A 15000-nucleotide genomic window follows, 5' to 3' on the forward strand; every position below is an offset into this window, starting at 1 on the left:
GGGACCAAGTACATAAAGCCCACCCCTGGTACCTCAGAGAGGCCGAATTGACACATTTTGTGTCCGACCGCGGGAACCAGCCGAGGCGGACGCTTTTCGGCGCAAGAGCCGTTGGCACTTAGAAAATATTCGTTAATCTTGAACGGACCTCCAGGGGAAGAGGCCGAATTTTCACTTGTTCTGGCCGACATCGGGAACCAGCCGAGGCGGACGCTTTTCGGCGCAAGAGCCGTTGGCACTTAGAAAATATTCGTTAATCTTGAACGGACCTCCAGGGGAAGAGGCCGAATTTTCACTTGTTCTGGCCGACATCGGGAACCAGCCGAGTCGGACGCTTTACGGCGGAGCAGCCGTTGGCACTTAGAAAATATTCGCCAAACTCGACCGGACTTCCAGGGGAAGAGGCCGAATTGTCACTTGTTCTGCCCGACATCGGGAACCAGCCGAGTCGGACACTTTAAGGCGGAGCAGCCGTTGGCACTTAGAAAATATTCCCCAAACTTGAACGGACCTCCAGGGGAAGAGGCCGAATTTTCACCTGTTCTGGCCGACATCGGGAACCAGCCGAGTCGGACGCTTTAAGGCGGAGCAGCCGTTGGCACTTAGAAAATATTCGTTAAACTTGAAAGGACCTCCAGGGGAAGAGGCCGAATTGTCACTTGTTCTGGCCGACATCGGGAACCAGCCGAGTCGGACGCTTTAAGGCGGAGCAGCCGTTGGCACTTAGAAAATATTCGTTAAACTTGAAAGGACCTCCAGGGGAAGAGGCCGAATTGTCACTTGTTCTGGCCGACATCGGGAACCAGCCGAGTCGGACGCTTTAAGGCGGAGCAGCCGTTGGCACTTAGGAAATATTTGCCTTAACTCGGCCGGACTTCCAGGGGAAGAGGCCGAATTTTCACTTGTTCTGGCCGACATCGGGAACCAGCCGAGTCGGACGCTTTACGGCGGAGCAGCCGTTGGCACTTAGAAAATATTCGTTAAACTTCAACTGACCTCCAGGGGAAGAGGCCGAATTTCCACTTGTTCTGGCCGACATCGGGAACCAGCCGAGTCGGACGCTTTACGGCGGAGCAGCCGTTGGCACTTAGAAAATATTCGCCGAACTCGGCCGGACTTCCAGGGGAAGAGGCCGGATTTTCACTTGTTCTGGCCGACATCGGGAACCAGCCGAGTCGGACTCTTTACGGCGGAGCAGCCGTTGGCACTTAGGAAATATTTGCCAAAATGTTCCGGACCTCCAGGGGAAGAGGCCGAATATTCACTTGTTCTGGCCGACATCGGGAACCAGCCGAGTCGGACACTTTACGGCGGAGCAGCCGTTGGCACTTAGGAAATATTCGTTAAACTTCAACTGACCTCCAGGGGAAGAGGCCGAATTTCCACTTGTTCTGGCCGACATCGGGAACCAGCCGAGTCGGACGCTTTACGGCGGAGCAGCCGTTGGCACTTAGAAAATATTCGCCGAACTTGGCCGGACTTCCAGGGGAAGAGGCCGGATTTTCACTTGTTCTGGCCGACATCGGGAACCAGCCGAGTCGGACACTTTACGGCGGAGCAGCCGTTGGCACTTAGAAAATATTCGTTAATCTTGAACGGACCTCCAGGGGAAGAGGCCGAATATTCACTTGTTCTGGCCGACATCGGGAACCAGCCGAGTCGGACTCTTTACGGCGGAACAGCCGTTGGCACTTAGGAAATATTCGCCGAACTCGGCCGGACTTCCAGGGGAAGAGGCCGAATTTTCACTTGTTCTGGCCGACATCGGGAACCAGCCGAGTCGGACTCTTTACGGCGGAGCAGCCGTTGGCACTTAGGAAATATTTGCCAAAATGTTCCGGACCTCCAGGGGAAGAGGCCGAATATTCACTTGTTCTGGCCGACATCGGGAACCAGCCGAGTCGGACACTTTACGGCGGAGCAGCCGTTGGCACTTAGGAAATATTCGTTAAACTTCAACTGACCTCCAGGGGAAGAGGCCGAATTTTCACTTGTTCTGGCCGACATCGGGAACCAGCCGAGTCGGTCTCTTTACGGCGGAGCAGCCGTTGGCACTTAGGAAATATTCGCCGAACTTGGCCGGACCTCCAGGGGAAGAGGCCGAATTTTCACTTGTTCTGGCCGACCGGGGGAACCAGCCGAGGCGGACACTTTACGGCGGAGCAGCCGTTGGCACTTAGAAAATATTCGCCAAAATGTTCCGGACCTCCAGGGAAAGAGGCCGAATTTTCGCTCGTTCGGGCCGACCGGGAGAACCGGCCGAGGCGGACACTTTACGGCGGTTGAGCCGTTGGCACTTAGAAATTATTCAGACTTCCATCAAACACACATCGGCCTTTTGCCGTCACTGCCCGGGATGGGCACCGTGGTAGCTCGGACAGTTCGTGTGACAGCTTCCGCTGGCACTTAGACAATTTTTAAAATGAAAATAAACAGTTCTGCACATACGTGCCGACTATATTTTGCGAAAGGGGGGTAAAGTGATGAGTACACTAAGTGGGGGGACCAAGTACATAAAGCCCACCCCTGGTACCTCAGAGAGGCCGAATTGACACATTTTGTGTCCGACCGCGGGAACCAGCCGAGGCGGACGCTTTTCGGCGCAAGAGCCGTTGGCACTTAGAAAATATTCGTTAATCTTGAACGGACCTCCAGGGGAAGAGGCCGAATTTTCACTTGTTCTGGCCGACATCGGGAACCAGCCGAGGCGGACGCTTTTCGGCGCAAGAGCCGTTGGCACTTAGAAAATATTCGTTAATCTTGAACGGACCTCCAGGGGAAGAGGCCGAATTTTCACTTGTTCTGGCCGACATCGGGAACCAGCCGAGTCGGACGCTTTACGGCGGAGCAGCCGTTGGCACTTAGAAAATATTCGTTAATCTTGAACGGACCTCCAGGGGAAGAGGCCGAATTTTCACTTGTTCTGGCCGACATCGGGAACCAGCCGAGTCGGACGCTTTACGGCGGAGCAGCCGTTGGCACTTTGAAAATATTCGTTAAACTTCAACTGACCTCCAGGGGAAGAGGCCGAGTTTCCACTTGTTCTGGCCGACATCGGGAACCAGCCGAGTCGGACACCTTACGGCGGAAGAGCCGATGGCACTTAGAAAATATTCGTTAAACTTGAACGGACCTCCAGGGGAAGAGGCCGAATTTTCGCTTGTTCAGGCCGACCGGAGGAACCGGCCGAGTCGGACACCTTACGGCGGAAGAGCCGATGGCACTTAGAAAATATTCGTTAAACTTGACAGGACCTCCAGGGGAAGAGGCCGAATTTTCGCTCGTTCAGGCCGACCGGAGGAACCGGCCGAGTCGGACACCTTACGGCGGAAGAGCCGATGGCACTTAGAAAATATTCGTTAAACTTGACAGGACCTCCAGGGGAAGAGGCCGAATTTTCGCTCGTTCAGGCCGACCGGAGGAACCGGCCGAGTCGGACACATTACGGCGGAAGAGCCGATGGCACTTAGAAAATATTCGTTAAACTTGACAGGACCTCCAGGGGAAGAGGCCGAATTTTCGCTCGTTCAGGCCGACCGGAGGAACCGGCCGGGTCGGACACCTTACGGCGGAAGAGCCGATGGCACTTAGAAAATATTCGCCAAAATGTTCCGGACCTCCAGGGGAAGAGGCCGAATTTTCACTTGTTCAGGCCGACCGGAGGAACCGGCCGGGTCGGACACGTTACGGCGGAACAGCCGTTGGCACTTAGAAAATATTCGTCAAAGTCGTCCGGACCTCCAGGGGAAGAGGCCGAATTTTCGCTCGTTCGGGCCGACCGGAGGAACCGGCCGGGTCGGACACGTTACGGCGCAACAGCCGTTCGCACTTAGAAAATATTCGCCAAAGTCGTCCGGACCTCCAGGGGAAGAGGCCGAATTTTCGCTCGTTCGGGCCGACCGGAGGAACCAGCCGGGTCGGACACTTTACGGCGCAACAGCCGTTGGCACTTTGAAAATATTCGCCAAAATGTTCCGGACCTCCAGGGGAAGAGGCCGAATTTTCGCTCGTTCGGGCCGACCGGAGGAACCGGCCGGGTCGGACACGTTACGGCGCAACAGCCGTTGGCACTTTGAAAATATTCGCCAAAATGTTCCGGACCTCCAGGGGAAGAGGCCGAATTTTCGCTCGTTCGGGCCGACCGGAGGAACCGGCCGGGTCGGACACGTTACGGCGCAACAGCCGTTGGCACTTTGAAAATATTCGCCAAAATGTTCCGGACCTCCAGGGGAAGAGGCCGAATTTTCGCTCGTTCGGGCCGACCGGAGGAACCGGCCGGGTCGGACACGTTACGGCGCAACAGCCGTTGGCACTTTGAAAATATTCGCCAAAATGTTCCGGACCTCCAGGGGAAGAGGCCGAATTTTCGCTCGTTCGGGCCGACCGGAGGAACCGGCCGAGTCGGACACCTTACGGCGGAAGAGCCGATGGCACTTAGAAAATATTCGTTAAACTTGACAGGACCTCCAGGGGAAGAGGCCGAATTTTCGCTCGTTCGGGCCGACCGGAGGAACCAGCCGGGTCGGACACGTTACGGCGCAACAGCCGTTCGCACTTAGAAAATATTCGTTAAACTTGACAGGACCTCCAGAGGAAGAGGCCGAATTTTTGCTCGTTCAGGCCGACCGGAGGAACCGGCCGAGTCGGACACCTTACGGCGGAAGAGCCGATGGCACTTTGAAAATATTCGCCAAAATGTTCCGGACCTCCAGGGGAAGAGGCCGAATTTTCGCTCGTTCGGGCCGACCGGAGGAACCGGCCGGGTCGGACACGTTACGGCGGAACAGCCGTTGGCACTTTGAAAATATTCGCCAAAATGTTCCGGACCTCCAGGGGAAGAGGCCGAATTTTCGCTCGTTCGGGGCGACCGGAGGAACCAGCCGGGTCGGACACTTTACGGCGCAACAGCCGTTGGCACTTAGAAAATATTCGCCAAAATGTTCCGGACCTCCAGGGGAAGAGGCCGAATTTTCGCTCGTTCGGGCCGACCGGAGGAACCAGCCGGGTCGGACACTTTACGGCGGAACAGCCGTTGGCACTTTGAAAATATTCGCCAAAATGTTCCGGACCTCCAGGGGAAGAGGCCGAATTTTCGCTCGTTCGGGCCGACCGGAGGAACCAGCCGGGTCGGACACGTTACGGCGCAACAGCCGTTGGCACTTTGAAAATATTCGCCAAAATGTTCCGGACCTCCAGGGGAAGAGGCCGAATTTTCGCTCGTTCGGGCCGACCGGAGGAACCAGCCGGGTCGGACACGTTACGGCGGAACAGCCGTTGGCACTTTGAAAATATTCGCCAAAATGTTCCGGACCTCCAGGGGAAGAGGCCGAATTTTCGCTTGTTCAAGCCGACCGGAGGAACCAGCCGGGTCGGACACGTTACGGCGCAACAGCCGTTGGCACTTTGAAAATATTCGCCAAAATGTTCCGGACCTCCAGGGGAAGAGGCCGAATTTTCGCTCGTTCTGGCCGACCGGGAGAACCAGCCGGGTCGGACACGTTACGGCGCAACAGCCGTTGGCACTTAGAAAATATTCGCCAAAGTCGTCCGGACCTCCAGGGGAAGAGGCCGAATTTTCGCTCGTTCGGGCCGACCGGAGGAACCAGCCGGGTCGGACACTTTACGGCGGAACAGCCGTTGGCACTTTGAAAATATTCGCCAAAATGTTCCGGACCTCCAGGGGAAGAGGCCGAATTTTCGCTCGTTCGGGCCGACCGGAGGAACCAGCCGAGGCGGACACTTTACGGCGGTTGAGCCGTTGGCACTTAGAAATTATTCAGACTTCCATCAAACACACATCGGCCTTTTGCCGTCACTGCCCGGGATGGGCACCGTGGTAGCTCGGACAGTTCGTGTGACAGCTTCCGCTGGCACTTAGAAAATTTTTAAAATGAAAATAAACAGTTCTGCACATACGTGCCGACTATATTTTGCGAAAGGGGGGTAAAGTGATGAGTACACTAAGTGGGGGGACCAAGTACATAAAGCCTACCCCTGGTACCTCAGAGAGGCCGAATTTTCGAATTCTGAGGCCGAGCTGGGGAACCAGACGAGGCGGACACTTTTCCGAGAGAGAGCCGATGGCACTTAGAAAATTTTCGGCTAAGTCGGCAGGACTTCCAGAGCGAGAGGCCGAATATTCGTCAACTGTGGCCGACCGGGGAACCAGCGAAGGCGGATAGGCGGTCACGGAGGTCCCGCCGGCTGGTCCGCGGGCCAATTTGGGTCCCGTAATTTAGCGGTCGCGGTCCGGAATCCACGCCGGCCGGGGAACCAGCGCAAGCGGATAGGCGGTCACGGAGGTCCCGCCGGCTGGTCCGCGGGCCAATTTGGGTCCCGTAATTTAGCGGTCGCGGTCCGGAATCCACGCCGGCCGGGGAACCAGCGCAGGCGGATAGGCGGTCACGGAGGTCCCGCCGGCTGGTCCGCGGGCCAATTTTGGTCCCGTAAGTGAGCGGCCGCGGCCCGGAATACACGCCGACCGGGGAACCAGCGAAGGCGGATAGGCGGTCACGGAGGTCCCGCCGGCTGGTCCGCGGGCCAATTGGGGTCCCGTAAATTAGCGGTCGCGGCCCGGAATTCGCGCCGGCCGGGGAACCAGCGCAGGCGCATAGGCGGTCACGGAGGTCCCGCCGGCTGGTCCGCGGGCCAATCGGGGTCCCGTAAGTTAGCGGTCGCGGCCCGGAATTCGCGCCGGCCGGGGAACCAGCGCAGGCGGATAGGCGGTCACGGAGGTCCCGCCGGCTGGTCCGCGGGCCAATCGGGGTCCCGTAAGTTAGCGGTCGCGGCCCGGAATTCGCGCCGGCCGGGGAACCAGCGCAGGCGGATAGGCGGTCACGGAGGTCCCGCCGGCTGGTCCGCGGGCCAATCGGGGTCCCGTAAGTTAGCGGTCGCGGCCCGGAATTCGCGCCGGCCGGGGAACCAGCGCGGGCGGATAGGCGGTCACGGAGGTCCCGCCGGCTGGTCCGCGGGGGGAACTGCGCCCTCTGGCGGACACGCCATTGTAAATGAATGGGGTTTGGCACTTAGTGCATTTTTCGCCGAAGCCGACGAGCGCTCCGGGCGAGGAGGCCGGATTCTCGCCATCCGTGGCCGGCCGGGGAACCGGCCAAGGCGGATAGGCGGTCACGGGGGTCCCGCCGGCTGGTCCGCGGGCCAATTGGGGTCCCGTAAGTTAGCGGTCGCGGCCCGGAATCCGCGCCGGCCAGCAGCCACCGGGAGGCGGGTAGGCTGTCACGGAGGTCCCGCCAGCTGGTCCGCGGGCCAATTAGGGTCCCGTAAGTGAGCGGTCGCGGCCCGGAATCCACGCCGGCCAGCAGCCACCGCCAGGCGGGTAGGCTGTCACGGAGGTCCCGCCAGCTGGTCCGCGGGCCATTTAGGGTCCCGTAAGTAAGCGGTCGCGGCCCGGAATGCACGCCGGCCAGGAGGCACCGGCAGGCGGATAGGCTGTCACGGAGGTCCCGCCAGCTGGTCCGCGGGCCATTTAGGGTCCCGTAAGTTAGCGGTCGCGGCCCGGAATGCACGCCGGCCAGCAGCCACCGGCAGGCGGATAGGCTGTCACGGAGGTCCCGCCAGCTGGTCCGCGGGCCATTTAGGGTCCCGTAAGTTAGCGGTCGCGGCCCGGAATCCACGCCGGCCAGGAGGCACCGGCAGGCGGATAGGCGGTCACGGAGGTCCCGCCGGCTGGTCGGCTGGCCAATTACCTCCAGCCGAGCGGATATGAACTTTATAAGCACCTTGGACGAAGCCTTATTCGACTTCCAGCACCTCGGCTTAGCATTTTCCACGGCCCGCTGATCTTACAGAAGACGTCCAGCCGGTTCTCCGGGTGCTTTCCTCATCACGTTTTAAGCCGGCCGAGGCTTCCAGCACCTCGGCCGGGCCTTTCCCACGGCCCGCTGAGCTTCCAGGGGACCTCCAGCCGGTTCTCCCGGTGCCTCGCGCCTCGCTTTGCGAGCCGGCCGAGGCTTCCGGCACCCCGGCTAAGCTTTCTCCACGGCCCGCTGAGCTTCCGAGGGACCTCCAGCCGGTTCTCCCGGTGCCTCGCGCCTCGCTTTGTGAGCCGGCCGAGGCTTCCAGCACCCCGGCTAAGCTTTCTCCACGGCCCGCTGAGCTTCCAGGGGACCTCCAGCCGGTTCTCCCGGTGCCTCGCGCCTCGCTTTGTGAGACGGCCGAGGCTTCCAGCACCTCGGCTGAGCGTTTCCCACGGCCCGCTGAGCTTCCAGGGGACCTCCAGCCGGTTCTCCGCGCGCTTTCCTCCTCACTTTTAAGCCGGCCGAGGCTTCCAGCACCTCGGCCGAGCGTTTCCCACGGCCCGCTGAGCTTCCAGGGGACCTCCAGCCGGTTCTCCCGGTGCCTCGCGCCTCGCTTTGCGAGCCGGCCGAGGCTTCCAGCACCTCGGCTGAGCGTTTTCGGCGGCCCGTTGCTCTCCCGGAGGTCGCAACGGGGAGTTACCTCCCTCTCGCGGACACGGCGAGTAAATACACCGCCTCTCGCACTTGGCGCACACTCACTCGCATTGCTACGCCTCCCGTGGCACTTTAAGCGGCCGAACGGCGGGAGTAACTGCGACTCTCCTAAGGTATGCTCACTTGACTATTTATTCATGTATTTATTTATTTTTGACGGTTCGCGGAGGCGATGACGCTCCGCGCGGGTAAACGGCGGGAGTAACTGTGACTCTCTTAAGGTAGGCTCACTTGACATTTATTTATTCATGTATTTATTTATTTTTGACGGTTCGCGGAGGCGATGACGCTCCGCGCGGGTAAACGGCGGGAGTAACTGTGACTCTCTTAAGGTAGGCTCACTTGACATTTATTTATTTATGTATTTATTTATTTTTGACGGTTCGCGGAGGCGATGACGCTCCGCGCGGGTAAACGGCGGGAGTAACTGTGACTCTCTTAAGGTAGGCTCACTTGACATTTATTTTGGCGGTTCGCGGAGGCGCCGGGAGGCCGTGCGCGCGCGCGCAGAGCGGCCGAATAACGCTCCGCCGGCCCCGGGTGATTACCGAGAGGCTCCCCGGCCTCGCGGAGCTCCGACGCTCCTCCGCGGGACCTCCGGCGGCCGGCGCGCTCGCGCACCACCCCCCGGCACCGCCGGGAGGCCGTGCGCGCGCGCGCAGAGCGGCCGAATAACGCTCCGCCGGCCCCGGGTGATTACCGAGAGGCTCCCCGGCCTCGCGGAGCTCCGACGCTCCTCCGCGGGACCTCCGGCGGCCGGCGCGCTCGCGCACCACCCCCCGGCACCGCCGGGAGGCCGTGCGCGCGCGCGCAGAGCGGCCGAATAACGCTCCGCCGGCCCCGGGTGATTACCGAGAGGCTCCCCGGCCTCGCGGAGCTCCGACGCTCCTCCGCGGGACCTCCGGCGGCCGGCGCGCTCGCGCACCACCCCCCGGCACCGCCGGGAGGCCGTGCGCGCGCGCGCAGAGCGGCCGAATAACGCTCCGCCGGCCCCGGGTGATTACCGAGAGGCTCCCCGGCCTCGCGGAGCTCCGACGCTCCTCCGCGGGACCTCCGGCGGCCGGCGCGCTCGCGCACCACCCCCCGGCACCGCCGGGAGGCCGTGCGCGCGCGCGCAGAGCGGCCGAATAACGCTCCGCCGGCCCCGGGTGATTACCGAGAGGCTCCCCGGCCTCGCGGAGCTCCGACGCTCCTCCGCGGGACCTCCGGCGGCCGGCGCGCTCGCGCACCACCCCCCGGCACCGCCGGGAGGCCGTGCGCGCGCGCGCAGAGCGGCCGAATAACGCTCCGCCGGCCCCGGGTGATTACCGAGAGGCTCCCCGGCCTCGCGGAGCTCCGACGCTCCTCCGCGGGACCTCCGGCGGCCGGCGCGCTCGCGCACCACCCCCCGGCACCGCCGGGAGGCCGTGCGCGCGCGCGCAGAGCGGCCGAATAACGCTCCGCCGGCCCCGGGTGATTACCGAGAGGCTCCCCGGCCTCGCGGAGCTCCGACGCTCCTCCGCGGGACCTCCGGCGGCCGGCGCGCTCGCGCACCACCCCCCGGCACCGCCGGGAGGCCGTGCTCGCGCGCCAAGTGGCCGAAAATAGCTCCAAGCCCAGCGGATCGGCTGCTTGGAAGCACCGCGCCGTCCGGCTCCACCTGGTACCTCGCACGGCTCTCATCTCCCCCCCGCACGGACTTCCGAGCGCTCGGGGAGACGCTCGGAAGCTGCCCGTGCCGTCGCGGCGGGGAATTGCCTCCCTCTGGCGGACGCGGCGAGTAAAAACACCACCTCTCGCACTTTGCGCACACTTACTTGCGTGGGTCCGCTTCCGATGACACTTTGAGCGGCCGAACGGCGGGAGTAACTACGACTCTCTTAAGGTAGGCTCACTTGACATTTATTCATGTATTTATTTATTTTTGACGGTTCGCGGAGGCGATGACGCTCCGCGCGGGTAAACGGCGGGAGTAGCTGTGACTCTCTTAAGGTAGCCTGACTCGACGTCTTTTTCAACGGTGGCTGGAGGACCCAGGCGGTTCTCGGGGGTGCGTCGCTCCTCACTTTTGACGCCCGAGGAGGCTCCCGGCACCTCGGCTACGCGTTTTCGGCGGCCCGCTGAGCTTCCAGAAGACCTCCAGCCGGTTCTCCCGGTGCTTTCCTCCTCACGTTTTAAGCCGGCCGAGGCTTCCGGCACCCCGGCTGAGCTTTTTCCCACGGCCCGCTGAGCTTCCAGGGGACCTCCGGCCGGTTCTCCGCGCGCTTTCCTCCTCACTTTTAAGCCGGCCGAGGCTCCAGGCACCTCGGCTAAGCGTTTTGAACGGCCCGCTGAGCTTCCAGGGGACCTCCAGCCGGTTCTCCGCGCGCCCCCCTCCCAACTTTTTAAGCCGGCCGAGGCTCCAGGCACCCCGGCCAAGCCTTTCCCACGGCCCGCTGAGCTTCCAGGGGACATCCAGCCGGTTCTCCGCGCGCCCCCCTCCTAACTCGACGCCCGAGGAGGCTCCAGGCACCCCGGCCGAGCCTTTTCGGCGGCCCGCTGATCTCCCGGAGGTCGCAACGGGGAATTGCCTCCCTCTCGCGGACACGGCGCGTAAATGCACCGCCTCTCGCACTTTGCGCACACTCACTCGCATCGCTACGCCTCCCGTGGCACTTTAAGCGACCGGGACCACCGCGAGCGCGGGCGATGACTAAGAGGCTCCCCGGCCGGCCTCGCGGAGCTCCGACGCTCCCCCGCGGGACTTCCGGCGGCCGGCCGGAGCCTCGGCACGGCTGCCGCACTCCCTAATAACACCCCGCGGACCCCCGCGAGCCGAACGCTCGCTGCCGCGGGCGACCCGTGCCAAGGCGGACGCGTGACGGCGCGGGAGCCCTCGGCACTATATCACGGTCACGTATGTAGTCAAATCGTGTAAAATCACCGTTAGTTTATTCATAATATAGGTAATAATTAAATAAATATTAACATCGCGTATATCATTAATAAACACATGTATGTATTTATTTAATAATTAAATAAATATTAACATCGCGTATAATCATGCGCAATACTTCGTGGCCGACCGGGGAACCGGCGAAGGCGGACGCATCGCGGCGCGAGAGCCGTTGGCACTTTGGAAAAATAAATAAATAAATAAATAAATAAATAAATAATAATTCGCCGACCGGGCTCCGGGGGGAGAGGCCGATTTTTGGCCGTTCGTGGCCGACCGGGGAACCGGCGAAGGCGGACGCATCGCGGCGCGAGAGCCGTTGGCACTTTGGAAAAATAAATAAATAAATAAATAAATAATTCGCCGACCGGGCTCCGGGGCAAGAGGCCGAATTTTCGCTCGTTCGGGCCGACCGGGGAACCGGCGAAGGCGGACGCAGCGCGGCGCGAGAGCCGTTGGCACTTTGAAAAAAAAAAAAAAAAAAAAATTCGCCCACCGGGCTCCGGGGGAAGAGGCCGGCTTTTCGCCGTTCGCGGCCGACCGGGGAACCGGCGAAAGCGGACGCGCTCTCTAACGAGCCCCGCCGGCCGGAGGAAGTGCGCCCTCTGGCGGACACGCCGTTGTAAATGAATGGGGTTTGGCACTTAGTGCATTTTTCGCCCAAGTCGAAGCGCGCTCCGGGCGAGGAGGCCGGATTCTCGCCACCCGTGGCCGGCCGGGGAACCGGCCAAGGCGGACGCGCTCTCTAACGAGCCCCGCCGGCCGGAGGAAGTGCGCCCTCTGGCGGACACGCCGTTGTAAATGAATGGGGTTTGGCACTTGGTGCATTTTTCGCCCAAGTCGAAGCGCGCTCCGGGCGAGGAGGCCGGATTCTCGCCACCCGTGGCCGGCCGGGGAACCGGCGAAGGCGGATAGGCTTTCACGGAGGATCCGCCGGCTGGTCCGCGGGCCGATTAGGGTCCCGCGAGTGAGCGGTGGCGGTCCGGAATCCAGGCCGGCCAGGAGGCACCGCCAGGCGGATAGGCTTTCACGGAGGAGCCGCCGGCTGGTCCGCGGGCCGTTTAGGGTCCCGCGAGTGAGCGGTGGCGGTCCGGAATCCAGGCCGGCCAGGAGGCACCGCCAGGCGGATAGGCTTTCACGGAGGACCCGCCGGCTGGTCCGCGGGCCGTTTAGGGTCCCGCGAGTGAGCGGTCGCGGTCCGGAATCCAGGCCGGCCAGGAGGCACCGCCAGGCGGATAGGCTTTCACGGAGGACCCGCCGGCTGGTCCGCGGGCCGTTTAGGCTCCCGTAAGTTAGCGGTCGCGGTCCGGAATACAGGCCGTCCAGGAGGCACTGCCAGGCGGATACACTCTCTAACGAGCCCCGCCGGCTGGTCCGCCGGGGGAAGTGCGCCCTCTGGCGGACACGCCGTTGTAAATGAATGGGGTTTGGCACTTAGTGCATTTTTCGACCAGCGGCAACGCAGGCTGACGGGCGGCCGCTTCCACGGGCCGGTACTACTCTACGGAGGCGCTAGCCGCCTCCGGTGGGGGCCGTGTGATCTCGCTGGATGCCCGAGGACCTTCCGCGAGGCCCGGCCGCAGCTTTTACGCGCGCCCGGTCCTATTACCTGGTGGAAGCTGGAGGCCGGGGCTCCGCAGCTCGCCGCCCGGGGACCTTCCGCGAGGCCCGGCCGCAGCTTTTACGCACCACCGCTGCTATTCTCTGGCTCCGGCTTCGTCCCGGAGGGTGCTTGGGGAACGGCGGCGCACACCGCGAACGGCCGGTGGCGGTCGGCTGGTGGCGGTCGGCTGGTGGCTGTCGGCTGGTGGCGGTCGGGGGTGGCGCTTGGGGATGGCGCTTGGGGATGGTGGCTGTCGGCTGGTGGCGGTCGGCTGGTGGCGGTCGGCTGGTGGCGGTCGGCTGGTGGCGGTCGGGGGTGGCGCTTGGGGATGGCGCTTGGGGATGGTGGCTGTCGGCTGGTGGCGGTCGGCTGGTGGCGGTCGGGGGGTGGCGGTCGGGGATGGCGCTTGGGGATGGTGGCTGTCGCCTTGTGGCGGTCGGCTGGTGGCGGTCGCCTTGTGGCGGTCGCCTTGTGGCGGTCGGGGATGGCGCTTGGGGATGGTGGCTGTCGCCTTGTGGCGGTCGGCTGGTGGCGGTCGCCTTGTGGCGGTCGCCTTGTGGCGGTCGGGGATGGCGCTTGGGGATGGTGGCTGTCGCCTTGTGGCGGTCGGCTGGTGGCGGTCGGCTGGTGGCGGTCGGGGGGTGGCGGTCGGGGATGGCGCTTGGGGATGGTGGCTGTCGCCTTGTGGCGGTCGGGGGGTGGCGGTCGGGGATGGCGCTTGGGGATGGTGGCTGTCGCCTTGTGGCGGTCGGCTGGTGGCGGTCGGCTGGTGGCGGTCGGCTGGTGGCGGTCGGGGGGTGGCGGTCGGGGGTGGCGCTTGGGGATGGTGGCTGTCGCCTTGTGGCGGTCGGCTGGTGGCGGTCGCCTTGTGGCGGTCGGGGGGCGGCGGTCGGGGGTGGCGCTTGGGGATGGTGGCTGTCGGCTGGTGGCGGTCGGCTGGTGGCGGTCGGCTGGTGGCGGTCGGCTGGTGGCGGTCGGGGGTGGCGCTTGGGGATGGCGCTTGGGGATGGTGGCTGTCGCCTTGTGGCGGTCGGCTGGTGGCGGTCGCCTTGTGGCGGTCGGGGATGGCGCTTGGGGATGGTGGCTGTCGCCTTGTGGCGGTCGCCTTGTGGCGGTCGCCTTGTGGCGGTCGGGGATGGCGCTTGGGGATGGTGGCTGTCGCCTTGTGGCGGTCGGCGGTGGTGGTTTGGGACCGGCGTCCGGCGCAAAGTGCGTGTTGCGCGGGCCGGAGAAAATTTAGGCCAGGGGCCCGCCGCTGGAGAAATTTTTAGGTACCAGGGGTGGATTTTTTTTGTCACCGCAGGAGGGGGACGTTGCCTCCGTCCGTGTCCGACGGAAAGTGCGTGTTGCGCGGGCCGGAGAAAGTTTAGGCCAGGGGCCCGCCGCTGGAGAAATTTTTAGGTACCAGGGGTGGATTTTTTTTGTCACCGCAGGAGGGGGACGCTGCCTCCGTCGGTGTCCGGCGGAAAGTGCGTGTTGCGCGGCCCGGAGAAAGTTTAGGCCCGGGGCCCGCCGCTGGAGGAATTTTTAGGTACCAGGAGCGGATGTACTTACTTCCACAGCGCCCGCGCGCTCCCGGCCGGTGTCCGAGGATGCTGCCTCATCCCCGGACGCGCCTCTTACGCACGCCCGCTGTCATCCTCCGGAGACTGAGTTCCACTTAGTGGAGGCTACGTTCCACTTGGGGGAGGCTGCCTACTCCCGGCTGACGCCCGAGGATGCTGCCTCATCCCCGGACGCGCCTCTTACGCACGCCCGGTGTCATCCTCCGATCACTAAGTTCCACTTGGAGGTTCACAAGACGGGCGCGGACGCACACCCACGCCCGGCCAGAGTGACCGAGAGGCGGACATACGTTATCTTACGCACGCCCGCTGACATCCTCCGACGACTAAGTTCCGCTTGCGGGAGGCTGCCTCCTCCCGCCCGCCGCCCGGGGATGCTGCCTCATCCCCGGACGAGCCTCTTACGCACGCCCGCTGTCATCATCCAACAACTAAGTTCCGCTTGCGGGA

This window comes from Syngnathus scovelli, unplaced genomic scaffold, assembly GCF_024217435.2.
Source record: "Syngnathus scovelli strain Florida unplaced genomic scaffold, RoL_Ssco_1.2 HiC_scaffold_63, whole genome shotgun sequence".
Lineage (NCBI taxonomy): Eukaryota > Metazoa > Chordata > Actinopteri > Syngnathiformes > Syngnathidae > Syngnathus > Syngnathus scovelli.